This window comes from Schistocerca piceifrons, chromosome X, assembly GCF_021461385.2.
Source record: "Schistocerca piceifrons isolate TAMUIC-IGC-003096 chromosome X, iqSchPice1.1, whole genome shotgun sequence".
In the NCBI taxonomy this organism is placed as follows: Eukaryota; Metazoa; Arthropoda; class Insecta; order Orthoptera; family Acrididae; genus Schistocerca; species Schistocerca piceifrons.
In genome coordinates, this window is record NC_060149.1 from 409581724 (window position 1) to 409595819 (window position 14096).

Here is a 14096-nt window from a genome sequence, read left to right on the forward strand (position 1 = left end):
TCTTTGCGTGGAGCGATGGATCAACTATACAGACAGGTGGGTGAGTTTTGCAATTTTGGGTCAGGTTGTCATTATACTCGAGGCTGTTTGGTTGTTCGAGAAGTTTTTACAGGATACTTTCTGTTGTACAGTAAGGCCCCATTTTTGATAAGTACAGTATGTTGATGGTGTTGGGTGATTCAGAGAACACTCTTACTAAGAAGCAAGGTCAATTTCCACTCTGTATGAGCAGTGCCTTGCACACATCGATGCCTGGTTGCGAAGTCAGTTCACTTTAGATTTCGTCATCAGTGTATTCTATGTCAATCATTTTGATTACTGCTGTGAACGTTGGCGGTCGGCGTAGAGGCTGAGTTTTTTGTGGAGTGTTGGTGAGGATCGTTATGGCTGCAGTTTCTCCAAAAGAGGGGATAATTCTGATTAGCAAGGAATAGAATTGAGGACTGTTGTTTCTAATGGTGATAGAATCTCTCCTAGTGACGAGTTGCTGGATTTGCATTGCTGGTATGTATCGTTGAATGTGAGTGAGGAATGTCTTAGGATTTCAAACACTGAGGTAAACTCTGCTGAGCAAAAAGGAAGAGAAATGTTCGGTACTTGGTTTTGTGATTCTGGGATGATTTCGACCTGTATGTAATCAGAATCTGGAAGAGTTTGCTGGGTCCTTTTATTTTCACCCTACACCGAGCTGTACTGGGTTTTTTGTTAGGTTTACTTATTGGTTTAGGTTGGGTGTGGAAGGGGGGTTGTCGAATGACTGTGGGTAGGGAATGTTAAGCTGCTGGAATCGGTGTATGTGTCACAGCTGGTGTTGTGGCTGGTGGCACTGGGGCTGCTCGTGGTGATGTTGTGTGTGATAGCTGACAGTGATGGTGACTGTGTTCTGTGTGGACGGTGGTGCCGTTGGTGGAAGTGGAGTTTTGTCGAGAGGTCCTGCGAACGTTCGACAGGTTGCCCATGTTATTGGCCAGGTAGCAGCTGGTGTTGTGTAGATTGTGACTTTTGTTGTTGTGGCAGCAGTTCCAGGCGATGTCCTCTTTCTGATGACTTGGTTGTGATCGGATGGTCTGGCGATGGCATCCGTCCTTGGCACGAGAAGCTGACATCTCGGCGTCGATGTTGTGAAGATGGCTGGCGATGAATGTAGGGGCGGCAGTGACAGTACGATGCGATAACAGAACAGGTTTAACTAACAGTCTCCGAATCTAGAAAAATAGTTTCTAGTACTTCAGGTACTGTGAGTTAAGGGACTCCAATCTTTGCTGTGTAAGACACATGCGTAATTCAAAACGTATTGTAGTTATATAAGCTTTGTACAGGAGAAGGTAATAAAGTAACATACCGGAAAGATGAAAGTCAAATTATCATTATCGTTTGCCTACACAAATAGCCCCTACTAGAGAATCCACGTCAGTATTTCAGTTCACACTGAGGCCGCTGTTCACAATTAACAGCTATACTCAGTGTTTCTCATAATGGTATAGACATCCATTATACATATATTGTTTAGAGTAAGAAATTTACTGGCCTTGTTCTATGAACAATGATGGCTATTGTTAAGGAAAAAGCCACATAACAGATAAAAACATGGTATCCCGGTCTGGCGAGTTCGAAATCTCACCGCAAGGCAGGGACCTCTTTTTTCTTCTTTTTTTTATCGTTGTGTTTGGTCGTTGCGGACGTCACATGATATCCGTTTAAGTTCGTTTGTTGATCCTTCCACTCAGTTTTTTTATTACAGAGGCCAACCAGCACTCTGACCAAACACGCTGAGCTACCGTGCCGGTGTGGGACCTCGGTGACGGCTGCTAGACAGCACTGCTGTAATCTGTGAGCGCTGCTGTCCCCGCTGCAGCGCTGGCTACGGAGACAAACTCTGCTGCTGGCCTGTCAACGATCGCGGCTGCCCTTTAAAGCAGCAGCGCAGCCGCTCAGACCGTCAGAAATAACTACGTCCCATGTAGACACACTTAAGTTCCTGATGTCCCTTATTTTCACCCATAAAATGTAGCAGTCAGTGCCCCAAGGTAAATATTGCACCGCCCTCTAGCATAATAGACGAAATAGGGAGTTCGGCCCGTCAGTTGTGATTTCGCTCTGCCACAGTATTGATATCTCGCTAGACATCGTTGTTTTGGTCCTGGAGCTGCTACGTCTTAGGTTCACGATCTTGGTTTACTCATTGAACATGTTATCCAGCCGTGCTGTCTTCGTTGTCTGCCTTTCTCTTGCTGTCCACCTGTTTGTTTACTCTCTGGCAGGTCGCTGCTCACGTCCTCGGCCAGTCGGCCAGTCTCCACGGATTCTCGAGTCGTTCCCGGTCTAGTTCCATTCTAGACACTATAAAAAAAAAACACTGCTAAAAATTCCTGACATGTATTATTCAAAAGGCTATCGCTGCCTATTTGTTGATCGACCTGCATAGTGGTTTATGTGTGAAGTAACAGTAGTTTGCACATATTGCTGTTTGAAATGTACATAAATAATAAGAAATATACAATTATTCTTGCTAACAGTAATAAAACTTTACTAAAAACTACTCATTAAAACAGAACTGGATCCGTTTTATCACAAGCCCCTATTAAAAATACACACCAGATGCTTTAGGAACTTTTGTGCTAGTGGAGGTATATTATAAGAAACAGTGCAAATCACATTTTACAATGCATTCGCATCCAAATTTCCGTAAGACCATACAATTCTTGGTTCAGTTTGGTATTAAATTCAGTGAGCTTTAGGGTACGCTGGCTACTGATATAGATAAAACTTTACGTCACTTAATACCGAAATATGCCCTCATATTTGAACCTGGAATGGTACTATTATAACAAACCTATACTGTCGTGCCAATGGGCCCTGCCCTTGTCAGGAGCCCTTGCTCTCCACCCCTCTCCACTCTCTTCACTCGTCCCAGAGTCCTCCTCCAAACGTCAATTAACACAAACCACCTCCCACACACTATCCTTGAATTTACATCCCAATGATACCCTCATCCCTGGCAGTCTGCATCCACTCATCACTTCACTCACTTATATATCTATTTTTAATCAGCCAGCACATTGGTCTTTTACGTTTTACCTTATCCAACTGGCTGTTTTTATGTGTTTGTGTGCAATGCTCACTTTCCATTCATCTGTATCTGTATTTTAATTAGTCAGCAAATTAGGCTTTCATGTTTTAACTTATGCAACTGTCAATCTATCTTTTTGTTGTGCAAAACATTCATTTTTCACAACCACAATGTCTCGTTTTCATACCATGTTCTTAAAATTTTTACTCTCATATGTTTGAAGAGTCGCAAATAGTATCTCCTGACATAACAATAAAGAAAAAAGTGCCGTTAGGGTGGTACATCCTTCGGCAGCCATTGGTACTGACTGAATAGGCTACTACCTAATACTATACCATTCGTTCACTCTCACCTCCTGTAAAAACAGTTAAGGGTACCCCGCCTACACTTTGCATCAGCACCTACTTGTGTGTGTGTAGTTCATTTGTATCTTCGAGACTTGATCTGTTTATGAGCATGTGCATGTTCATCACCACCTCACATTGTGGATCATCATCGCTGCCGCAGCCTCCATCTTCAGCCATCTCGCCATCGCATTGCCATTGCCACCGCCACGGCCGCTACAGTCGACTCGCCCCTTCCATCAAAAAAATGGTTCAAATGGCTCTGAGCACTACGGTACTTAACTTCTGAGGTCATCAGTCCCCTAGAACTTAGAACTACTTAAACCTAACTAACCTAAGGACATCACACACATCCATGCCCGAGGCAGGATTCGAACCTGCGCCGTAGCGGTCGCGCGGTTCCAGACTGAAGCGCCTAGAACCGCTCGGCCACTTCGGCCGGCCCCCCTTCCATCTTCGTCAGCGCTACTTTCATCTGCTATCCTCATCAGCCAAGAACTTTTTAAAAAATGTAACGAAGACGAGAAGAAATGTTCTTAATGGAGAAACGTTACATATGGTTTTAAAATGTGCATAAAAAGCATTAAGACTGTTCCGTTTTTTCAATTATAAATCAAAGGACTGACAACTGAATAACTAAAATATACCGAGTGTCTCCCCTAAGTTTAGACAGGCGCATTTTCTCAGGTGTTTCGGCAGATATTTGCAGTTTCGTTTTTGCATAGTGTACCTGCAGTCATCCCAAACAAACTAAATTATTTTTAAATTCGAATTTTACATGCCCATTTGATAGAGCTGTTGCAAATTGGCCTAGTGCGATATTCGTTTTATTGGTATGTATTAACAAGGACAGTAAAACACGAAGAATAAACAGCAATCCAATAGGACTTAGTAGCGCTGCATGCTCGTCTGTGTAGTCAGTGCGAGCCAGGGCTGAGCTGTCACTGCTGTAGTACTGGTTATTCTCGAAGTTTTACTGCCTCTGTTAATGTACATTGATAACAAATATTGCAACAGACTAATCTGTAACTGCGCTGTCGAATGGACCCGTACAATTCTGCTTTAAAAATCATTTTGTTTGTAACAGGAAAAAAACCGATGCTTTCCGTCGGTGCTGAGCGCCACATGAAAGAGGTAATGAGCACTATTTGTTTCGACTGACTGCAACTACACAATGTAAAAACGAAATTGCAGATACCTCCTGAAACACCAGAGAAAATACGCCTGACGACTCTTAGCAGAGACACCCTGTATACAATTTAAAAGCGTACAACAGAAAGATCAAATTGTTCTAAGAAAAAGCACTGCACTTTCACTTAAAACATGAAGCACCTGCACTTGGAGAAATGGATATTGGAAGGAAAACATATGATCCATAAGACTGACGGATGTTGCAGAGAAAGACAGGGTATGTAAAGTAGGAAACTATGGCGATAGATGTAGCTGTTGCAGTGGACGGTGGGAAGAGGGATGCTAGGAAAGACACAGGGTGAGAGGGAGTTTGGTGTGTGGCTAGGGCAGTGGTACCAAGAGAAAAGAGATTGATGAAGGGGGAAAAGGATAGAGGAACCCTGATGTGAAGTGGAACAGGTGGAGAAGAGTTAAAGTTAGTAGGAAGGATAAAAATGGGGGCGGACTTCGTTGTCTGGAAGAGGTAGTTGGTTGGAGTTGCGTTGAGATAGGATATGGAGTGTGAGCAGGTGCTGAGCCAATGGGACGGGTTTTTTAAAGGCGTGGCAGCATAACGACATTGGTGATAAGAGGATAGACAATGGAATTATTCGAATCTATTCTACATCTACATCTCCTAGTTTGCGGATAGTATCCGTAGATCAAATGATAGAGTGTCTACGTGGAAGAAGGTAAATGGGTGTGGAACGTGAGAAGGAGAATATGACGTTTGAGGATCTGGAGAGACTTACAGATCTTTGGTGATGCAACATTTGCATCCACTCTTCAGCCAAGAGACAATTAAGCTAATACAGACGAGGAAAGACATAAACATAATAGAGTTATTTACAAATACATTAAAAAATTTCTCAAGGAGAAATTTATAGAAGTTTTTATAGATGAAATATGACTTCCTTTGTTATTTGTTAAAATTGGTGACAATAAAAGTTAAATAAAAGAAAACCAATAACAGCACATTTAAAAACATTTTAAAAAGGAAGCAACGTACTGATGTTAAAAAGAAGCTCTTCCCTGTCGCTAAATCTGGAAAGATGTGCTCTGCGATAGGTAGTCTGTTGTTGCAGGGGAAAAATTTGGTCATTTTCGAGGGTAGGAGAGTGGTTGTATAAGAGCTGAGGACTGGTGCATCGCATTGATGGGGTAGGAGTGGCTGCAGGGATACACCACAGTGAGAGTTGATGGGGGTATCAATGAGGGCACAATTTGAAGCGGGAAAGGAGGTATGGAAAGAAGGGACAAGGTGAAAAAGGCGTAGGAAAATACGGGAGGGGTCAGAGAGGGAGCCCTGATGATGTGAAATGGGTATGGTCGATTTATGACTGGTAGGTTGGGTAAATGTTGGGACAGAGTTCACGATCTCGGAGGGGTAGATGGTTGAAATTTCTTTGGGAGAGTACATGGAGAGTGTGTAAGTGAAGGATTGGTAGGATGTGCCGGCTGAGGCATGGTAACATGTGAGGACAATAAAGTAGGGGGGAACTATATAATTATAGGAGTCGAGCTTGTGGACGACGTAGGTTGTTCAGAGGTGTTTCATGTGAGCGAGTAGATGCGAGAATTTGATGAGCTGGTAGAGAATCCTTGAGGGAGAAGGTAAACGGGCCGGGAAAGCAAGGCAAAGTGCATGGCTTTCCTGGATCTGGAGGTATTTATAGAACTTAAGTTGGGTGGATATCCACGCAACATTTGCATAGCAAAGGATGGGTCAGATCAAGGTTTTGTAGGTGTGGAGGACAGTGGAGGGGAGCAGTCCCCAAATTCGGCTGTTAGTAGTTTTAGTCTATTGTAGGCTTTCTATTGGATAGTTAGTAGATGAGGTTTCCACATTAGTTGCTGGTCGATTGTTAATCCAGGATAATTTAGTGTATTTGTTAACTGGATAGGATGGTCGTAAATTGTAAGTTAAAGTCATGGAGATGGAAGGAGCGGGTTGTGTGTCATATAATCGTTGCCTGTGTTTTGGAAGAGGTGATATTGAGAAGCCACTAGTTATACCAGAAAGTGAACCGATTGTGGTGTATTTTGAGAAATCTTTGGAATTTCTGGAGTGTAGGATAAAGGGGGAGGAAAGCAGTGTAATCAAGCGTACTGAAGGAGATAGGCAAGTGGAGTCGGTTTAGGAGCATCAGCAGTGTAGAGGAGATAAAGGAGGGCAGAGAGGACGGAGTCTTGGGCCACACCTACAGGGGGACGGAAGATACAGAAATTAATGTTGTTCATTGTGACAAAGGATGGGCGATTATAGAGGAAGTATCCAGTAAGACTGACATAATTAAATGGAAGTGCGAAAGTGTGGAGTCTGAAAACGAGACAGGTATGCCATACATGGCCATTGGTTATTTGTAGGTCTACGGGACGAAAATAGAAGACGTATGGATGTTGAGCTGGTGGGCTAGGAGACGGGTGAGGTGCGGACCTGTACAGCTGAGGAGAAGGTGGGGCAGAAGCGACATTATTTAATGGGAAGGAGATGGTGTTGGTTCAAGTGTTGTTGTGTCAGGAGAGGATGGGTTGGAAGATCTTATTAAACACTGAGGTAAGGCAGATGGGGTAGTGGGAGGATGTATCATTACGAGTTTTGCGGTTTAAGAAAAAGTATGATTTTGGAGGTTTTCCTCAGTTCAGGATAGTAATCTTTGGAGGGGATAGTGATATAAAGGGTTGCAGGGGTGCCTATCATGGAGACATCGCATTCTTTGAGGTGTCGACAGCTAATGTGCTCATGGCCATAGGATGTGTTGCATTTTCTGTGAAGTACGTGTTTCATTTCATGTGCCGTGACTGGGGTGTTTAATTCTGTTTATGGTATGTCTTCAGTGTACTGGAAGTTGGAAGCCAGGGGTCGGACAGTGGTATTTCTGTATTTGTGGACAGTGAGGAATAGAGAGTAATCACAGTGAGGATCATTGGGGACAGAATATGTCAGAGAGATGGGATGCAAAGTGGGGAACTTTGCTCAGGTCGTCAGATAAGGGGTGGTTACTGTGGAAGAGTGGGTGGTGATGGATGGGATGCTCCAAGTGACAGTGCAATGCTTTTCGTACTTGAAAGAGTTGCTAGAGAGTGCAGCATTGAATCTGGCGCACGTCTGGCGCCAGTCCTGGCGTTTTTTTAGGATTGAGTAAATTCTTGGTGTGTATCTGTATTTGTTAGTGGCGTATAAGTGTATCCTGGTCACAAATCCTTAGGATAGAACAGTATAAGCGATGGCATTTTCGGAGGAGGAGGAGTAGGCCTTGTGGGGGTAGAGTGGGACAATAAAGATATATAGACTTGGGTGGATGTAGGATCTGACAAGGTCTGCTGCACTAAGGCTGTGACCTGGGGATATCGTCAGTTGCTGGAAGATTAAGGGATGGCTTCCAGTCTGGGATCTATGAATTCCCGGTAAGTATTCCAGTTGACACAAGAATACTTGTGTATAGCTTTTGGATGTAGATTTGTATGGGATGCATGAGCATGAGGTATTGTGTAGGAGATGGTGAAGAGAATGAGTAAGTGTTAACTTCCAACTAGTTCGACGACTTCTGCAGTGAGGAATCCAAGGAGGTTGGGAGGTGCCAGAATGTACTCTGGGGCGATGCTTCCAGAACAGGTGTGCTATGAGATGGAATTATGGCACCTTAGACAGAGCCTGAAAACTGACACCACTGCTGGAGCTATGCAGGGGCTGACTATGTATGTTGAGCTCAGTGGCAATAATATAGGTGGAAAAGGTACGGTCTATCTGGGAGGGGAACTGGTAAGTTTGGGATTATTAGGTCATATGTAGATAGTAGCACACGTAATAGTTAGGGTTTTGAAGAAGAGGCTAAGGATAAGGTGTTCGGTGGGATTAGTGATTAAGGGTTATGGACGAAAGGGAATGTTCTTGTTGTGGCTGATAGCAACTCTACCACTGGCTAGCGTATAGGGTTTCTGTATGCAGTGGAGGATATGGGGAGAGGTTTCGATAATGTGATATATTTGGAGGAACGTTTCATTAAAGATTAAGATGTCAACGTTTTATTGGGAGAGGGTGTGCATTAAAGGGAACTTGTTGGTTGGTAGGGAGCATACATTGTTGTAGAGGATGCCAGATTGCTGTCACACCATGATGAGAGCCTAGAAAGTGGATTGTGTGTTTGATGGGGTGGAAACATATAAACAAGGGTGGTGAGATGCGTGAAAACGAAGTGGACTTGGTTTCAGGAGGACCTCCCGTCGGGTAGACCGTTCGCCTGGTGCAAGTCTTTCGATTTGACGCCACTTCGGCGACTTGCGCGTCGATGGGGATGAAGTGATGATGATTAGGACAACACAACACCCAGTCCTTGAGCGGAGCAAATCTCCGACCCAGCCGGGAATCGAACCCGGGCCCTTTGGATTGACAGTCTGTCGCGCTGACCACTCAGCTACCGGGCCAGTAAATACCACATTAATGCAATAAATGCTCAATATGATGTCCGTCAACCTCAATGCATTTGGCAATACGTGTAACGACTTCCTCTCAACAGCGAGTAGTTCGACTTCCGTAATGTTCGCACATGCATTGACAATGCGCTAACGCATGTTGTCAGGCGTTGTCGGTGCGGTGGATCACGATAGCAAATAGCCTTCTACTTTCTCCACAGAAAGAAATCGGGGGACGTCAGATCGGGTGACCGTGCGGGCCATGGTATGGTGCTTCGACGACCAATTAGCCTGCCATGAAATATGCTATTCAATACCGCTTCAACCGCACGCTAGCTATGTGCCGGACATCCATCATGTTGGAAGTACATCACCATTCTGTCATGCAGTGAAACATCTTGTAGTAACATCGGTAGAACATTACGTACGAAATCAGCATATATTGCACCATTTAGATTTCCATCGATAAAATGGAGACCAATTATCCTTCCTCCCATAATGCCACACCATACATTAACCCGCCAAGGTCATTGTGTTCCACTTGTCGCAGCCATCGTGCGTTTTCTGTTGCCCAATAGTGCATATTATGCCGGTTTACGTTACCGCTGTTGGTGAATGACGCTTCGTCGCTAAAGAGAACGCGTGCAAAAAATCTGTCATCGTCCCGTAATTTCTCTTGTGCCCAGTGGCAGAACTGTACACGACGTTCAAAGTCGTCGCCATGCAATTCCTGGTGCATAGAATGGTACGGGTGCAATCGATGTTGATGTAGCATTCTCAACACCGACGTATTTGAGATTCCCGATTCTCGCGCAATTTGTCTGCTACTGATGTGCGGATTAGCCGCGACAGCAGCTAAAGCACATACTTGGACATCGTCATTTTTTGCAGGTCGTGGTTGACGATTGACATGTGACTGAACACTTCCTGTTTCCTTAAATAACGTAACTATCCGGCGAACGGTCCGGACACTTGGAAGATGTCGTCCAGGATACCGAGCAGCATACATAGCACACGCCCGTTGGGCATTTTGATCACAATAGCCATACATCAACTCGATATTGACCTTTTCCGCAATTGGTTCAAATGGTTCAAACGGCTCTGAGCACTATGGGACTTAACAGCTGTGGTCATCAGTCCCCTAGAACTTAGAACTACTTAAACCTAACTAACCTAAGGACATCACACACATCCATGCCCGAGGCAGGATTCGAACCTGCGACCGTAGCAGTCGCACGGTTCCGGACTGCGCGCCTAGAACCGCGAGACCACCGCGGCCGGCCCGCAATTGGTAAAAGGTCCATTTTAACACGGGTAATGTATCACGAAGCAAATACCGTCGGCACTGGCAGAATGTTACGTGATACCACGTACTAATACGTTTGTGACTATTACAGCGCCATCTATCACAAAACGAAAAAAAGTGGTCTAACTAAAACATTCATACTACACGAATATGTAATAAAAATGGTGGTTCCTATTTTTAAAAAAAAGAAAAAAAAACGCAGTTGATATCCGTTTGACCTATGACAGCGCCATCTAGCGGGCCAACCATAGCGCCATCTTGTTTCCCCCTTCAAGCTAGACGAGTTTCGTTTTTGCAGTTTTTTCGTTTCATGCTTATTTCGTGAGATATTTGGCCCGGTCACTATCAGTGGACCACCCTGTAAAGGAGGATCAGCAGGAAAGACAGTCACAATTAATTCTGGTTTTATGGGTGGGGGTTTGGCTTTGCATTTGGCAGAGTAGGTTGGGTGGGTATCATTGCAGGTTTTTTAGGTGGGAGAGGAGGCGAATTTTTGACACTGTTTAAGGAAGAGTGAGACTTCACAGTGAGGTCACATGGGTGGATATTTGCAACTGGGAGTGATGTGATCATTATAAAGGAGTCTTTTCGGGAATGGAAAATCCATGAGGAGCTGATCGATGGCGAGGGCAATATCTGTGAAGGCTCACGTAAGGAAGGCGCGACCTGAGTCGTAGATATGGCAAGCTGTGCGGATTTATAAGGCAGGACTGAAATTCAGTTCACAGGACACCTCCTCTTCTGTGATCTAAGACCAACTTTTCCACAGATGTGAGTATAGGGGAAACGGTGTGGAGGATGGGTTGTTTGACTGAGGCGGCGGTGCTGAAGGGAGTGAGGGAGCCATAAGGACCAAAAAATATGATCGAATAATACATATATTACCTATATTTAGATTTGTGGTATACGCTACTTCACTGTTCTTCGCACCTACAAGACCCTGACCTGACCTATCATCTACTATGTAAATTTTGCATGGATATCTGCCCCAACAAACCTCTCTCTATGCCTCCCTCCAAATCCTTGAATCTAATGCATTCTATCTCACTTTCTGCTTCAATTTACCTTCCCCCACATGGATCCTCCGTCATCTGATTATATTCCCGTTCCTCCTCATCACACACACAGAACACCTCCACATCTCCTATGCTGTCCGCAGATTAGATTCCCATAACTACATTCTCTCCCCCCCTGATCACACATCATGCTGGCCCCTTCACCCACACACATTCGATATCCTATCCCAAAACAACATCAACCACACCCTCTCCCAGACAATGAGATCGAGCCTGATATTTACCTCTCCTACAAGCTTTAACTCTTCCCTGTGTATCCTACTCCACATCAGGGCTCCTCTCTTCTTTACCCTCTCCATCCATCCCCACCTCTTGGTAACGCTAGCCTACTCACATATCAAACTCCTCTTCACCCTCTGTCTCTTCCACCTTCTACCCCAACACCTATCTTTATCTCCATCGTATTCTAACTAACAGATCCCTATCTTTTTCTGCCTGCGCTCCTCTACATTATGGAACGTATCCTCTCTTCCGAAAACCCTTCTCTCCCAGCGCAGGTCCTTCATATTTTAAGTGTGAAAATGCAGTGCTTTTTCTTAGAAAAATTTAATTTTTCTGCAAGGTGTTTTTAAAAGTATGTACTCGAATTGTAGTTATTTTCGCTGTTTGTCCTTTGAATTTTAGTAACAACGAGAACCGTCTTAATCGTTTGTATGTAGACACCAACAGAATTGATCCTATTTATTGTTTTTAAAAGTGTGTGTAACGTTTCTCCTTAATACCATTTCTTCTCATCATTGCTAAAATTTTAAAAATGCTCTTGGCTAGAGAATGGAATATTATACCGTTAACAGTCCACTCCCACCCATGTGGTGCGAGGGGGAAGAAATAACAATAAAGGAATAAAACAGCTGTATTTAGCAGTATTTTTACCTATTGTGTTTGATGTGTTCCACATATTACCCAACACTGTATGAACAAGGGTAGTAAATTCTCTGATCTAATCAGCATATTTATAGAGCACTCTACATGCCACTATGATGTACGTTAAGGTTAGCCGTGTAATTTTTGTAAACAGTGGCCTTCGTGTGAACTGAAATATTGACATGGATAGTGTAGTATTGGGTAATTGTATAGCCAACGAGTAATGATGATTTGACTTGCATCGTACCAGCACGTTACTTTAGCATCTCCTCTTATACAAAGCTTATACAAGAATAACATGTTTTGATTCATGAATGTGTCTTATTGTAATATATTATTATACGTCTGTAGCACTGATGATAGCCACACAGTGGCTTCAATTTAACTAGATCTGGCTAGATCTGCAATAACAGACTATGATTGGTGTACTTTGTCAGTTTCAGAATTTTCTGAGGGTCAGAAATGTTTTTAGCCGAAAACGTATCGAAGATCTTATTTAATCCATTATGAAATTGATTTTAAGTGCCTGAAACCGTAAAATAATAGTTCCTGCTATAAGTCATAATTTTTCGTTATTTATTTTCTGCTCCATGGGTTATCAGTCCCGTTATCAAGTACGTGTACTATGACATTTATAGGCATGATGTTTGCGATGCACAGTGGTTAGCATACTGGACTCGCATTAGGGAGGACGACGGTTCAGACCCACATCCGGCCATCCTGATTTAGGTTTTCAGTGATTTCCCTAAATCGCTTCAAGCAAATTCCGGGATGGTTCCTTTGAAAGGACACGGCCGACTTCGTTCCCCATCCTTCCCTAAGCCTATGGGACCGATGATCTAGCTATACAGTCCCCTCCTCCGAATCAACCAACCAACCTACACCTAGTAACAAATTTCCCTAGAGGTAATGGTAAATTAGAAACAAATTTTTGCTTTCCAATTTCTTGTTGTGCTCTTATATAGAAACTCACACATATTATACGTCGCTTCATAGTCAAAGTCCACAATAAACATGAAAAAAAGAAAGAATCAGAATGAACTGGAGAACTTTAGTCAAAGTCATCCATTCTGTTATGAGCGACAGGGTTCCATGACAGTGATAACGAGATAGGCGAAAAACCACGCCTGGACGCGTGGTGAAGTCGCGAGAGGGTACAAAGTGATGTTAGGTTAGTAGACGCGCAACAGCCTAGCGGTATTTCGGCCGGCAGCCGGGCCGCCGTAAAACCTTTATGGTCTGCCCAGTGACGCGTACGTCCGTTTACGTGTTGTGAATGGGCCGTCGAGCTTATGAAGACAGTTAACTGCCCGTGTCGTCCTTGATGCGTGTACATTCCATTATCGCTGCTCGTAATACCGCGTTTCTGTGGCCACATTTTGTCTCCTGTTATGTTATTTGATCCCAGGTCAGGCTTGCTATTACGCTACTGTTTAATACGTGTAAAAAAAAAAAAAAATGTACGGCAAACTTTCAGGAAGCGTTCCGTACACTTAGAGGAATAAAATGTATTACGTGGACATGGGTCTGGAAACTTTTTATTTCATATTAGAGCTCATTCTCTACTTCTCTTCGTAATCACATTAATCAAGGGAAACAAACATAAAGAGAGCGCACCGGCCGGCAGGAGTGGCCGAGCGGTTCTAGGCACTTCAGTCTGGAACCGCTCGACCGCTACGGTCGCAAGTTCGAATCCTGCCTCGGGCATGGATGTGTGTGATGTCCTTAGGTTAGTTAGGTTTAAGTAGTTGTAAGCTCTAGGGGACTTATGACCTCAGGTGTAGAGTCCCATAGTGCTCAGAGCCATTTGAACCAAAGAGAGCGCACCAGTATTATATTGTGGGGCAGCGAGT